This window comes from Otolemur garnettii, unplaced genomic scaffold, assembly GCF_000181295.1.
Source record: "Otolemur garnettii isolate 467f Iridium unplaced genomic scaffold, OtoGar3 scaffold00069, whole genome shotgun sequence".
NCBI classification, from domain to species: Eukaryota; Metazoa; Chordata; class Mammalia; order Primates; family Galagidae; genus Otolemur; species Otolemur garnettii.
Window position 1 is genome coordinate 2,705,164 of NW_003852464.1, and position 14,854 is coordinate 2,720,017.

The window sequence follows — 14,854 nt, forward strand, 5'->3', positions numbered from 1 at the left end:
TCACTTTCTCTTACATTCCACCATCCAGATGAGACACGTTGGCGTCTCTGCTTTCAAGTAGGTGGAATAACACATGTATCTCTGATTTCCAAAAGGAGAACTGGACACTCGAGGGAATAGCACTAATGACCACTCTTCTAAGGAAGAGAGAGCCTGCTTACTGCAAATATGAAAATGCTGTGATTTTTGAAAAAGAACGTTTTGGCTCCTTTTGAAACATTTACTTTGTATACCATGGTAACCAATTTCTTTATACTCATGCATTGCTTAATGATAGAAAAATTCTGAGAAATGCATCGTTAGGTGATTTCAATGTCGTGGAAATATCATTGAGTGACAGACTAGCACATCCCTATGCTATACGGGATAATCTATTACTCCTCAGCCAAAACCCTACCCAGCAGGTTACTGCACTGGATACTAGGGACGATTATAGCATGGTGCTATGTATTTGTATATCTTAACAGACATAAACATAGAAAAGGTACAGTAAAAAATATGGTATATATAAATGGTAAAAAAATAAAAAATAAAAAACTGTACACCTGTGTTGAGCAACTTACCCTGACTGGGAGCATGAAGGAACGGAAGTTGCTCCAGGTGAGTTAGGAGGCAAATGCTGAGTGTCTGTGCAGGTTTATAAGAGGGGTGTGGAAATCTTAGTGTTGGAAGGACACATCAATTTAGAGTAGTCCAATAAGGCTTAAATTCAGGAAACTTCAAAAAGATATATGGACTTAAGAGGTAGAGTATTTTGTCAGAATCTAACTACTACAAACGTAATTTCAAAAAATGGAAACTATTAACTATGTGTTAATTTGACCTAACCTTTTAATGACTTTGTTGTGTCTGTTTTCTGTTGGAAAGCATTTGAGTATTTGGTTGACGCATGGAGGTCTGTTGTGTGCTCCCTCACTGGCTGAACTCTGGGGACATGCCAGTTCACCCCACTGTTCTGTACTTGCTGCCGTGCATGGCTCATGGAGGGTGGGAAAGCCTTCAGGGAACTTAGTCACTGGCTATTCACCAAAGGCCCATATAAGGGAGAGAGAAACCCCCCTTTCCTTTATACAGGGCTCTAAACCTCCCTGGGTTTGATACTCACTGGTATTTTCTTTTCATTATCTTCCTCCTTCTCAGTTTTGCAATTTGTCTCTGTGTGATTCATATTCTCTCTGTGACCCACACCTGACCTGGGACCCTACTCTCTACTCTCCAATGTCCTACCCTCCTGCTGGGATGGTCAGACAAACAATGTCTCTAGCCAGCCATCTGGACTCAATCCACTTTTCATCTTTCCGTTTCTGTAGTACAACATTCTGTGCCTCTCTGTTTTCTCCCTCAGCACTCTCTTGGTCTTCTTTGACAGGAGGGGCTGTTAAGCAGACAGAATTAAAAAATACTTTTGGACCATGCAACTATTCAGAAATTCCACTTTAGATAGGAACAGTGAACTGTTGTCAAAAACTGGTAACACACCAGTGTACTTGACCCCCATAAACTCTCAACAACCAGCCTAATGTGGTAGTGGTACCAGTCAGAGGGGGAAAGTTAGAACTAAATCATGGAAGTAGCAGCTGTCAGTTTCACCCTTGTTTGTAGCTACTGTTCTAATTATACCAGTCCATATGGGAAGATTATTTCATTAAAACTTATTTTATACTTTGGTATTTTTAATACATTCATTTTTAAAATAAAAATATGCAAAAGTAGACAAACATGTATCAATAAAACTAAAAGGAATTGTTCTGTAAAATTTAGATTTAGTCAAAAGGGCCACACTTAAGGATTTGGAAGGCCACATGTTCCCCACCCTTAGGACATTACTATACAGAACTATAGGCTTTCTAAATGCTGTACCTGTGGGTTTTATTTTAAAATGTTTTTCAATAATAAATTAATCTCAGATTATATTCACTTTTATTTTAGATACTTTTTAATATTTTATAATTTTTTGACTCTTTTGTAATAACACAGCTTAAAACAAATGTATTGCACATCTGGACAAAATGTTTTCCTTCTTTACATCCATATTCTCAGACTATGGACTTTATGTCCATATTCTATTTCAGTTTCCCATAAAAAAATACCACAGACTGGATGGTTTACACAATAGAAATATATTTCCTTACTGTTCTGGAGGCTAGTCCTCCAAGGTCAAGGTGTCAGCAGAATTGATTTCTTTCAAGGCCTCTCCTTGGCTTGTAAATGGGTATCTTCTCCTTGTGTCTATGTATGATCTTCCCTTTCTATGCATGCATGAGTGCTTTAATCTCCTCTTTTGACAGGTATTGCTGGATTATGGCCCGTATTAATGACCTCATTTTAACTTTGTGCGTTCTTTAGTGGGCCCATCTCCAAATAGCCACATTCTAAAACACCGCAAGTTACGATTTCAACCCCTCCCTACTTCAGTATGAAGTTTTTTATGTGGGGGACACAATTCAGCATAATAAAAAAATAAGGGAAAAAACCCAAAAGAATAGTAGACTTGGGAATTTAGGAATATCAGAGAAGTCTGGAACTGTTTTTTGTGCTCCGACCTATGCAAAAGGACCCTTGGAAAATTCTGCCCTCGCAATGAGATGCTGGTCTCCAGGCATTGTAACAAATGTTTCTTTAATCACAGAGAAAAAGATGGCTGGAAAGCAAGACCCATTCCCAGGAGATATTTGCAATAGCTAATAATAGAGGGAGGGGATGTATGGCAGGGAAATCCACTGCTCACCACAAATCCCTGTGCTTCCCCAATATTTTCCTGTCAATTTGGTATTGGACAGACTTGTTCTCATCGATGAGCTAAGTGAACAAGAAAAACATGCAGCAAAAATGTTCCAGGCAGAGGAAACCGTGAGTTCAGCAGCCTCCAAGAGAGTGAACCTAGTGTGTTCAAGGAGCAGAGTGATCCAAGCGGAGTTGAGGTCAGAGAGTTTTAAAGGTAGACAATAAAGAGCCTTGTAAGGCCTCTGTGAGAATTATCCTTTTCTCCGTAAGAATTTTATCTTTTGCTCTGAACAGGCGAAATACTGCAGAAGAGTGTTAAAGGGATCACTGTGGCAGCTGTGTTGAGAATAATCTTCAGGGATGGAGATACGAAAGCTATTGCGAGGGTTCGAGGGTATGATGTAGCGTCTTGGCCTCAGGTGCTAGGGAGGTGGTCAGATGCTGGATGTATTAATAGGTAAAACCCCCAGGATTTTCTACTAAATTGAGGGTTGAGTTTGAGGGAAAGGAAAGAGACAAATAGGGATCAAAATGTTTGTCATAAATGCTTGTGAGAAGGGATTTGTCCCAAACCGAGGTGAAGAAATCTGCAGAAGAGCACGTTTGTGTGGAAGGACGATTTAGATCTGTCCCAAACAAAACACACACATTTGCTTCTTTAGGCAACCTGAAAATTGAGAATGTCTGCTTCTTACTGTCTCATATGTAGTATTCCAAGTCTCTGATATATACTAATCTTTTAATTTGGAAACAAGAAATTAGAATTCCTGGAAATTTGTAGGAATTCTCTAAATAATATTATTTTCTATATTTTATAGCATTTATGTATTTTCAGTAATAATAAAAGACCTTAAAAATAGTGACTCTTTTTTTCAGTAGGTATACATTAGGAGATTTATAAGTTTTTCATAAAATAAAATTGATATAATAACTGCATGGTTTGTGATTGTTATTAGTGATTTTTGTTGTTGTTGTTGTTGCATTTTGGCCAAGGCTGAGTTTGAACCTGCCACCTCCAGCATATGGGGCTGGCCCCCTACCCCTTTGAGCCACAGGTACTGCCCTATTTTGTGACATTTTGTATTTCAATAACATGTACAAATGATCTCAACTTACACACATATCGTAATAGAAAATCTCTAAGTAAAAGAGAACTAACACAAAAATAAATGCCCAATAAAATAATTTTAAAGGCTATATTTCCAGCTACCTGTGAGGCTGAGGCAAGAAAGTCACTTGTGCCCAAGAATTTGAGGTTGCTGTGAGCTCTGACAGCACAGCGCTCTAGTCAACAATAGGGTATTGTTCTGTCTCAACAATATAAATAAATAAATGGAAAGATAATATAAAATTTAATACTTATAAATTATTCTAAAATAAAATTATGAAACAGCCAAAATATGAATTGCAATATTCAATAAGACTGATCTTTGCTTTGTAAGAGACATTCCAGATGGAGAAAACTTCATTTCTTTTTGAATTGAAACAGGTCATATTTTAAAAAGTGTATTAGAAAACATCTCCAGGTTGTTTGTAATGATACATGGCGCTTCATATGGGTTCATTTAATTTGGGGGTACTAAGCTTTTGTCCACTTGCCCCAATTTTTACTTAATGTTAAAAGTAACATTGCTTTATAATATTACATCTGATTTTAGATCAGTTTCTGATTTCACGCCAGAGTACACCACTACAGCATTCACATCTTTTTAGCATGGTGATGTTAAAGTGTTCACAGGAACTGTAACCTATAGCTAATATTCAGGCACTAAAAAAATACCAATAAATGTTAATGGAAAATATTTAAGTAAAATAATTCATACTTCCTGTCAAGGTTAAGAGGGCTATACAGAATCATACATTGAAATTGGCAATCAAAAATATATATTTTGCTTCCTAAACTTGTTATTTCTTGGAACAATACTCTTAGCATATATATAAAGTATGAGATTCGTGCAAATCTATACCTGAGTGCAAGGATGGCTCACCAGGGCGGCACTTGTGGCTCAAGAAGTAGGGCACCAGCCCCATATTCTGGGGGTAGTGGGTTCAAGCCCAGCCACAGGGAAATCTAAAAAAAAAAAAAAAAAAAAGTCTCACCATTAGCAATTGCCAGGGCTGTGAACACATACATACATACCTATAGCAAGGCAACAGCTAATACTCATCGATTTCTCATGACATCTTCTCTCCTAACTGCTCTGTTCTGTTTTCTGGAAGTGTTGACCTCAACCTTGACTTTGCAGGTCAGTGTTCCCTGCTCTTGCTTTCAAATCAGTTGTTTTCTGTTCAAACAGTAACATTTCTAGGTTGTTTTATGTTTTAATTCTCATAGGAAAGTTGTAACAGTTTTCCCTGATTTCTTGGCAGATTTTTCATGAGATTTGGGATTTAGAAAAACATATCATTTCCCAGTAAATATGATAAAGGCAAATTCATGTGAATCTCTCTAAATGTAGAATATAAATGTTTTAACACAGTACCTAAGAAAAAGACATGAAGGTCATGTTAACCAGTTGGATGAAAGTATTTCAAGTTGTATACAGAAACAGTACACTGTACCCCAGTGTCCAGTGTAGTATTAACATACACTGCTATGATTCAATAAAAAAAAAAGAAAAAAAATTCCCATGGAAACACTTTCCAAATAAGATAAGAAAAGTTGTAATTGAATATCAATATTGTCAATTTTATCATTTTTAAAAGAAAAAGGCAAATTACCTAACTCAAAGGAGAGAAATAGTAAGGTTACATACATGAACTTTTAAATTAGACCAAGGTTTTCTTTTTTTTTTTTTTTTGTTAAATCATAACTGTACATTAATGCATTTATGGGGTAAAATGTACTGATTTTATATACAATTTGGAATGTTCACATCAAACTGGGGTAACATAGCCTTCACCTCATTTACTTTATTATCATATTAAGACATTTATACTCTACACTTAATCGATTTGACATGTCCTACATCAGCAGAATCACATCTGCTTGGAATTTGTTAAAAACGTAAATTGCTGGGTTCCTACACAGACCCAGTAATACAGAAAACTGGAGGTGGAGCCCAGAAATATGTATTTCAACAAGAACTCTGGGTGATTTTGACAGACCAAAAAGTCTGAAGAAACCATTATTAGATCATCTTTGTTGTAAATGTTACTTCACAGAAAAATTGCCTTCTCTCCTTGGATTATATTTATTTACTTATTTAATATTTCATAAATACTTTAGGTAAGCATCTTCTTCTCTAAAGCAGAGGCCTGAGAAACTAAAATGGACAATATCTGGCAATTTCTGCTCAGTATTTTGTAAGACAAATTAAAAACTTTCAGCGTGTTTCCATTCATGGTGGTCTAAATTTCTCACTAGATAATAAGGTAAATAAATACATTTTTTTTGCAATATTTGTCTGTAATATTTGGTAAAGAATTCCTCTAAAATGAGATACCTTTTCCATAATTGTTTCTGTAACATCACTTTAACAATCATTGTGATTTTAGTAATACTGCTAAGTTTTGAAATACCTAAATGGAAATACAACCAATACTTACTACATGCATAAGCATTGTGCTCCAGATATAAGCAAGCCATACCTGTTTCCCTCAAAAGGATCATGGGGTGGTGTAATAAAAGAGAAATACCAATTGCAAACTATAATTCAAAATGGAAAGAGATAAAACCTATTATAGGGTCACGCATAACACACAGAAAAATATGTGCACATACATACACACACCTGTACATGCATACTTATGCCTATAATTGCATGTATGTGTATATCTATGCATCTACATAGAAGTATATATCCTTATCTTTAGAGGGGTATATTTAGTTGTTTAGAAAATCGTACTAATCAGGACCAGTCATTCCTTGGAATGTTACAGTTCATTTTATCTCCTGAAGTAATGTGTAAGGGTACTATTTACTGAGAAACTCAGATGAATAACTCTTAGAGTGGATGTTCACAAGGATATGGTTGGGCCACAGAGTAACTTAACCTTTAATTTTATCCATTTCAGTGGTTGCCGCAAATTCCCACAAGTGACATTGATACTTTTCTGAAAAACAACTGACAGCAGTATGGCTCGGCCATCCTTAGTCACTGTGCATAGTTGTGGCCCACGTTGAGGATTAAAGTTACATGGAAAATATAGTGATGATGTTGGGTTTTCTATATCAGTGCATGTTACAGAAACCACTACTCTGAGAATGGCAGGAACTTGATAAACAAGGTCAAACTCATGGGAATAAAAGCATTTCCCATAATAAAAGTATTAAAAGTAAATTCACTTTCCCCACAATGAATGCACTTCATTGTCCCAAGGTCGCTTCATCACCACGTGTGAAGTTTGTTAGTTCACATTTTCAAAGTATTTCTTTGGCTACATTGGGAGGAAGGACTCAAGCAACTTCTTCATGTAAAGTTATGTTACTATTTGCTGATTTCAAGTCTTCCTGATAAATGAGTTAGACTGTAAATTTGCTGACTTCGTGATACTTTTGCTGCAATATCCCCAGTGAAGAAGAAACTACTTATCTACAACTATATAAAATATTTGTTGATATCTATACAAACCATGGAATCAAGATTAAAAAAAAAAAAAAAAACACTATCAACAACTCACTATTCAAATTGTGCCCAAAAAAGTGGCTTGAAAGAAGCTGATCTTATCCTTGGATGTTGCTCCTTTGAAATAAATGAAAATATATTCATAAATACATATCAATATTAATTGATTTATTATTGATATATTGAAGTATAAAACGTAAGCCCCTCTACCACCCTGACGTGGACTCCTGGATGGACTCTTAATTACCTATTAGGTACTATCTCTATTTAAACCATCTCCCTTAGTACTAACTTTACATATTATCCTGACAACACTTTCTAGTAAAGAAATAAGCAATTGTTATTATAAGTCAGAAGCTTCTTGAAACAGGACTTGTTATATTTATCATTTTATCCCCCAGATTGGGGATTGACAAACTGAGACCTGTTGTTATTTTTGTCTACCCCCTGGTCTGAGAAAAGCTTTAGTTTTTTTAAATGATTGATAACAACAAAACAATAATAATAGTCTAGGACATATGACAATTTTGTAAAGCTTAAATTTTGGTGTCCATAAATAAACCTGGCTCACAGCCATGTTTGTTTGTTTACACACCATCTATGGATGCTGTTATATTTGTAGCAGAGTCTTATGCCCTGTATCTTATAAAACAATGGCTCTCACCAAGGTCTGAGTTTACTCTTAGGTTTCAGAGGACATCCGAGAAAGTCTTGGAAACATTTTTGGTTGTTGGAACAGAAAAAGGCAGATACTCCTGGCGTCTTACAGGAAGAGACCAGAGTGCTGCTAAAAATCCTACAATGATCACGGAGCTCTCCGCAATAAAATATCATTTCACAAGACATGCTGGTAGTACTAAGGCTAATGAACTTTGGCCTTAAATGTTTCCTACATGGCTCTTTATGAAAAATGTTGGCTAAAGCTTGCTATAGGTCCTAACTAAGAGAATCTTAGTTTAAACACTAAGAGGATTATGTTTTTTTCCTGATAATTGGAAAATAGGCACGCTCAAGCATAGACACACATACTGAAAAATTTAATATGAGTAGTTACAAATTCAGCCAATTCCCTGAATTTTACTTATAAACTAAATGTGTCTTAATATTTACCAATGTGGAGAAACCACCTGAGCTGAGTCAACAGTTCCAATCTATACATAATAATTAAAAAACCCACCTGGAGAGTGATGTGATGAAAATCCTGAAAACAGAGACGCAAACACATAAAATCCATTGTTTATTTTGTGACATGAGTGGCAAAGAAATAGGTAATTCTGTTTTCAACTTAGTTGTTTTTAATACAGAGGATAAGTGAGTCACCTCCAGTATCTAGGGAATTCTGTGTCATGCTTCAACAGGTATTGTATATACGAATAAAACAATGCATTATTTTACACAATAAATAAGCTGGGTGCAGCGGCTTACACCTGTCATAGCACTGCTTTGGGAGGCTGAGGGGAGAGGATTGTTTGAGGCTAGATTTCAATAATGTCCTGGAAAATTTGGTGAGACTCCAGTCTCTAAAATGATAATAATAAAAAGAAAGAAGTGATGTATTTATTTTTGTTGGGTGTTTCCTTTGTAATTGTGCAAGCCTACGTTTTATTCTTTAAGCCCATCCCTTGCATTACAGAAAAATAATACAAAAGTGACTTTCAACTGTAACGAGTCCTCAATAGTAAGAGAGGGTAATAGAAACCATGAGTGGGGATTTCCTCCCTGATTTGTATGAAGTCACCCCTTAATCATAAATACCTATAATGTATGACTTAACATAGTGTCAGCTGCATTCTGTTTTTACTTGGCCTTTTAACCCTGCTTTTTGATTTTTAGCAAAAGCACAGGGAATATTTCCTTTTGTGGTAGAAGGTGGGAATGAGAGAAGGTGTTCCTTCCCGCCGTTGTTAGATCATAAAAATCTCATATTTTTCCTATTTAGGCATCTGACTACAAGTTAATATAGACCATTCTAACATGTCAAAAATGTTAATTTTTAATGCAAAACACTTGTCTTAATAAGAATGGTTGAGATCATGTTAGCTGTATCATGATAGCTGAACAGTACCTCACCAGGTCCCTAATGAAAAGAAACAGTGAGACTGTCGCTCTGTCTCATTTCAGGCAACAATAATAAGAAGTGGCCCCAGAAAAATTGATAGCAGATTCTGTGTGTTGTACAGTGTTCCAGGAATAAGCTGGTTTCAACATAGTACAGAGTCAAAGAGAATAAAGAGGTCTAGGGTGAATACAATTGTTTCTAACTCACTGGGAACTAATGATTGAGATGCTGGTTCAGGAATCAGAAAGACCTGGGTTTGAATATCATCTTTACCCCCCACAAGCTGCGTGATCTTGTGAAGTTACACAACGGCTGTAAGACTCTGTTTTGTCATTGACAAAAGGATGATAATAATAGTATGTTTTATAAAGTTGTTGGGATGGCTAAATGGCATTACAAATTTGAGGATGTTCAATGTATGTATGGTCGCTTTAGATACCATAATGTAGATGTCATACGGGGCGTCCTTGCTCTCCAGAGAGCTCATTAGGACTTATCTGTAACTCCATTTCCTGACTTGTGGTATCCCAAAATCTTCCCTATTATTTCAGCTGAATTGTGGGTCTTGCTTCCTCAGACTTCCCCATACTTTGATGCTCTTGCATTCCAATGAGATATCATAGGTCTGACAATTAAGTTCTGGAACTCACTCTAGAAAATGAGCTAAATGCCTCATTGCTGAATATTACTATGATCATCTTTGAAGTCCTCCCCTCAAGAAGCTATGCACTAACACCAGCTCATAGTCCACCCTGCAAAGCAATTTGGAACTCTTTTTCTGGAATGACCATCAGAGCTGTCTTTGTACAGCAGACAAAACCATGCAACAGTAAAGAACGTCACCCAGCAAGACACTGTTGCAGGTCAGTGTGAACGCCACTGTCAGACACTAATGCACCAAGGTTATGAAACCTTACCAAGTTGTTTGTATGGTGCTGCCCATGCAGGCACACAGAGCCAAGTTCACAAACTTAATTTTCTTTGGAAATACTGAACCTTAAGTTAAACTTTTGTGTTTCCATTTAAGATTCTGCTCACAGAATGTGCTTAGTTCAAAAAAATGTTCTGAAGACTTTTTATAGTGAATATGGGAGCCTTTACACATTGAAGTGTTCTGCCCCAGGTATCATTTTTTTCCTCTTTGTCCTCTTGCCTTGCATTTTTTGCTCATTCTTCAACCTTTTGCTTCTCCTTTACCTCATTTCCTCCTTCCTTTTCTTCCTCCTCCTTCTCTTCCTCTTGTCTCTGTCTCCTTTTTATTTCCCTTCTCCCTGACTTCTATGTACTCCCCATCCTTCCTCAGCCCCATCCCCTTTCAAATTCCTCTCCCTCAACTATGCAAGACAATATTCTCTTTCTGACGCCTTGTCACACAAGCCCTCCATGGGGAAGGAGCCCTTGGATGCTCAGTCTCTAACATGCACTATTCCCTGCTCATGTGGCTTTCTCTGCAATAGAAATCCAAACTCAGCTCTTTAGAAAATAAAGACATCTTGTTGTGTAATTATTCCTTCTCTGTGTTTTTACATTTCTGCTCTTTGCTGCAAAGGCTGAAGGAGCATCCTTCTCTGAATGCTTCATTTAGCAAATCTTCTTTTCTACCTTTGAAGGCCCATCCTGCTCTGCCTGCACTTTCTAGTTCTGTGTGGCTTCACCATTGTGGTGGTCTGTGAATATTCCATTTTTGACGTGCATTATCCTTTTTGGAGGCTGCAGCTAGTCTAGTTCATTTCGGTTTCTTCCACAGCGTTGCCAACTAACTTAGTGCATGAAGTTTTAGTATTGCTGTTGTGTTTACATAATGAACGTGACCTTTAAAGAGAAAGGTGGCCCAAAACAAAAACCCACAGAAGAAAGGGCATGGACTTTGGCTTTGACAGTCCTAGAGTTCATTTATTTGCTGTGTAGTTATGGTTTCATGCATCAGCCCAAGTTCAGATAAAGGAGCAAAGCCACACTGTGAATGACAGGAATGATTCTCTTTGAGGTCTAATCCCTCAAACCAATGTGGGAAGAATTAGAGAAGTGAAAGTCTGGAGGGAGGTCGCAAGAGAAGATAAAGCAGCACTAACCACTCTTCATGCAGCCTGGGTACAGGGGGATAAGGTAGCGTTTTCAGAGAAATAGAAAAGCCACGTACATCTGGCTTGTTTATGTGGAACCCAAGACAAGGAGCACATGGAGGGGTAAATGGAGAGCTGTCGCCTTTGTGGAGCTTCCACCTCTGGTGCGTGCAGCTACGTGTCTGGTGGTGTGCCTGGGTTGCTACGGATCAGTAGGGCAGCAATCTGGAAAATGAGATAGACCCAGAATATAGAAGAGCAAAACCAGGCAGCCTCACTGCATCCAACTGCCACCACCTTCTACGGGAAACAACGGTTCCTTTACTTTTGCCTTCCAAATCTCATGCAAGTACCACTTTTGACCAATGTTAACCCAGAGCCACCCAAGGAAAGATTTTGAAGAGCATAGTTACAGCTTTTTGTGAACTGATACTCTACAGTCCCACGTGGTTGTGTTTCTTAACCTCTCTGGGCTTCAGTTTCCTGCTCAGAAGACTGGAGAACTTCATTTGCCAAGTTGGCATGAGAAATTCTTACACATAGTATAACACGGAGTAGGTCTTCAGGTAATAGCATCAATTATTCTGATCACAAATAAGACACAGTCTTATAACTGATTTCTCCTAGAGGGCTGCATTCAGCTTTGCTCTGAAACATAAAGATGTGGAGGAGAAATAATTAAATAAAAGACAAAAAATTCAAGGTCAAAAATGACATTGTAAGAGCTCCAAGGGGTACTTGCAGATTACAGTGCTAGTACCTAAATTAAGGGCTATTAGAAATAGATCGTCTCCATATAGTTCATTTAGAAACTTCACATACTATAATTGCTTCAATTACATACTCCATTATATATGCTCCCATTTTCTTAAGTGCAAGAGGGGAATGCACTATGGAATTTGAAACTTTCGTTCTCTCACTCTAGATTTACAAATGTCTCTTTAGTGAAGATGTGATTTCGTGTTTACAAAGGTTAATGACTTTCAAGCCGTACAGGAAAGTAATTTTTTAAAATCTCAGTCCAGTAGCTTTTTGTATATTTTATCAAATTCACACACAGTTATTACCGATGAGATGTTAGAAGGCCTAAGTGGGCACACATTAGAAGTGAGGAGGATGAATGAGGTTAGAGCGAGCTTTGGACAATGGCATCTCGACAATTGGATTTGTAGTCCGAAGAGATTTGAACTCCTAGCTCACACCTAGCCACCACACATTCATTCTTTATCATAGTCTTGTTCACAAGAAGACACAGCCAAAAAAAAAAAAAAATCCTCCACTTTGATTTATGGCTGGGAAGAGATATTTAAAACTTGAAGCTACTTTTTTTAAAGTAAAACTCTCTTTCCTATTTCTCCTTCTCTGTTACCATCTCCATTTTCCTATCAAATTCCCTATGGAATCTCCAGTGCTATGGGTGAGCTTATGAAATACAACTTTCCCTTAGGACCAGCCACCACCTACCTGGATGTGTAAAAGGGAGTCTTTTTAAAATATATTTATGAACATAAATGAACAAACTTTTTCACTCATGATTATGGCTTTATGTGCTCTTATCTATATATGTCTGAATTCATTGGCCCCCTCCCCTAATTTCTGGTAAATACAAATTAACCCTGCAACAAGAAATTTCCAGTTTCTATGTGCATTATTCCTATCCATGTCACTCCCATGTCATTCCATGCTCAAATTATTTGTCTCTGTTAGTAGACCAGGACACTGCAGATGTGGTTTATAAAGAGCCAAAGAGTAAATATTATAGGCATGCAAACAAAAGGGGGGAAACATGGAGGCTATCTGAGGAGTTGGATGACATCTATTAAAAATTGTAAGATTATGGCCATGAAGAACAGTGAGTGGCTGTATTTGGCCTATAGGCCATAGTTCGTTGACTTGTGGGTTTGAGTCTTCCCTCAATTTGACTGGTGTTTGGTGTCCTGACTTGATCTTTGGTTGAGCTTCTCTCTGCATCTTGCTCCTATCACTTATGTTTAGGCCATGTTCCCTCACTCTGTGCTTTTTGGATATTCTCAGAAAAGATCTCAACTGTCTTTCAAAATGTCAAAGCTAGTCTTATGATGTCAAAGATAGTCTTTGTAGTAAATCAACACTGAAACGATAAATCCCAGTGATGTTATGTATTTAATTTTGGAATAAATTTCCAAGGCTCGTATCTAACAAGATACAAATAACATGAAAGAGAACACAAATCTCCCTTTTTGGAATAAATTTCCAAGGCTCATATCTAACATGAAAGAGAACACAAATCTCCCTTTACCCCAAATATCTTTTCTTTTATTGTTGAGGAATCATTGAGGGTACAAAAAGCCAGGTCACCCTGCCTGCATTTGCTGGGTGCAGTCCCTCTAGTAATAGTGTCCTGGCCCCCAGAAGGTGTGTCACACACTCCAACCTCCTCCCCCTTCCCCTCCTTCCCTCTTGCTGCTCCCCCACACCCCCTCCCCCCACCATGTACTAGCTTCAATTGTCTTCATATCAGAATTGAGTACATTGGATTCTTCGTTCTCCATTCTTGTGATGCTTTACTAAGAAGAATGTATTTCACCTCCAACCAAATTCATACAAAAGATGTAAAGTAATAATTAATGAAAATGTTTGTGACATCTGATGTCACTGATGACTTATTTCTGGTGTCCGGGACCTCTAGCATTCTCTCTCTTGGCATTAATTTATTTAGTACATATTTATTTCCATCCACAATATGCCAGGAATCTTACTGGGTGCTATCAAATTGGAAACAGCAGACACAGTCTCTGCTTTCCATAGGCAGGAACTCTAAGAGCAGAGAAAGACAGGAGAAGAGATGGCAGATATAATGCAGGGTGGGGGTGACTAGTGTGGTGGTAGTGAGAGGTTCAGTTTAAAACCTACAAGAGCAGCACTGAGTAGGGCAAAATGAAGCCCGGAAGAGCTTCCCCCAGAGTTTGATGTCTGAGCATTAATCGTACACCCTAAGAATTCAGCAAGATGCAAAAAGTGAAAGGGAGGTTCTTTGGAGAGAAAGAGCAATGTGGAAAGGCACAGAAGCCCTGGAGATGCCAGTCCGTACAGGGGCTGCACATGATTTAATAAAGCTCAACTGCAGAGTGTGACGTGTAGTGCTTGGCATCGTGCCTGGCACAACGTTGAGGTTTGGTCAAGAATTTGACAGATGGAGCGCTAGGAGATGAGTCTAGAGAGGTAGGCAGGACCAAGATAACCTATAGCAAGCTAAGAAAGTTGAAATTTATCCAAAAGGCATGGAGGGACTTAATAAATGGTCTGACTTGATGACATTTGGGTCTCAGAAAGTTTGTACTGGCAGCCTTGTGGGAATGGACCAGAATGAAGCACCTTGGAGCCTGAGAGAAGGATTCAGATGCTGTTGTATTTCCTACACTCTAGAAAGGGAGTGCTGAGTAGCTGGGCCTTGGGTCACA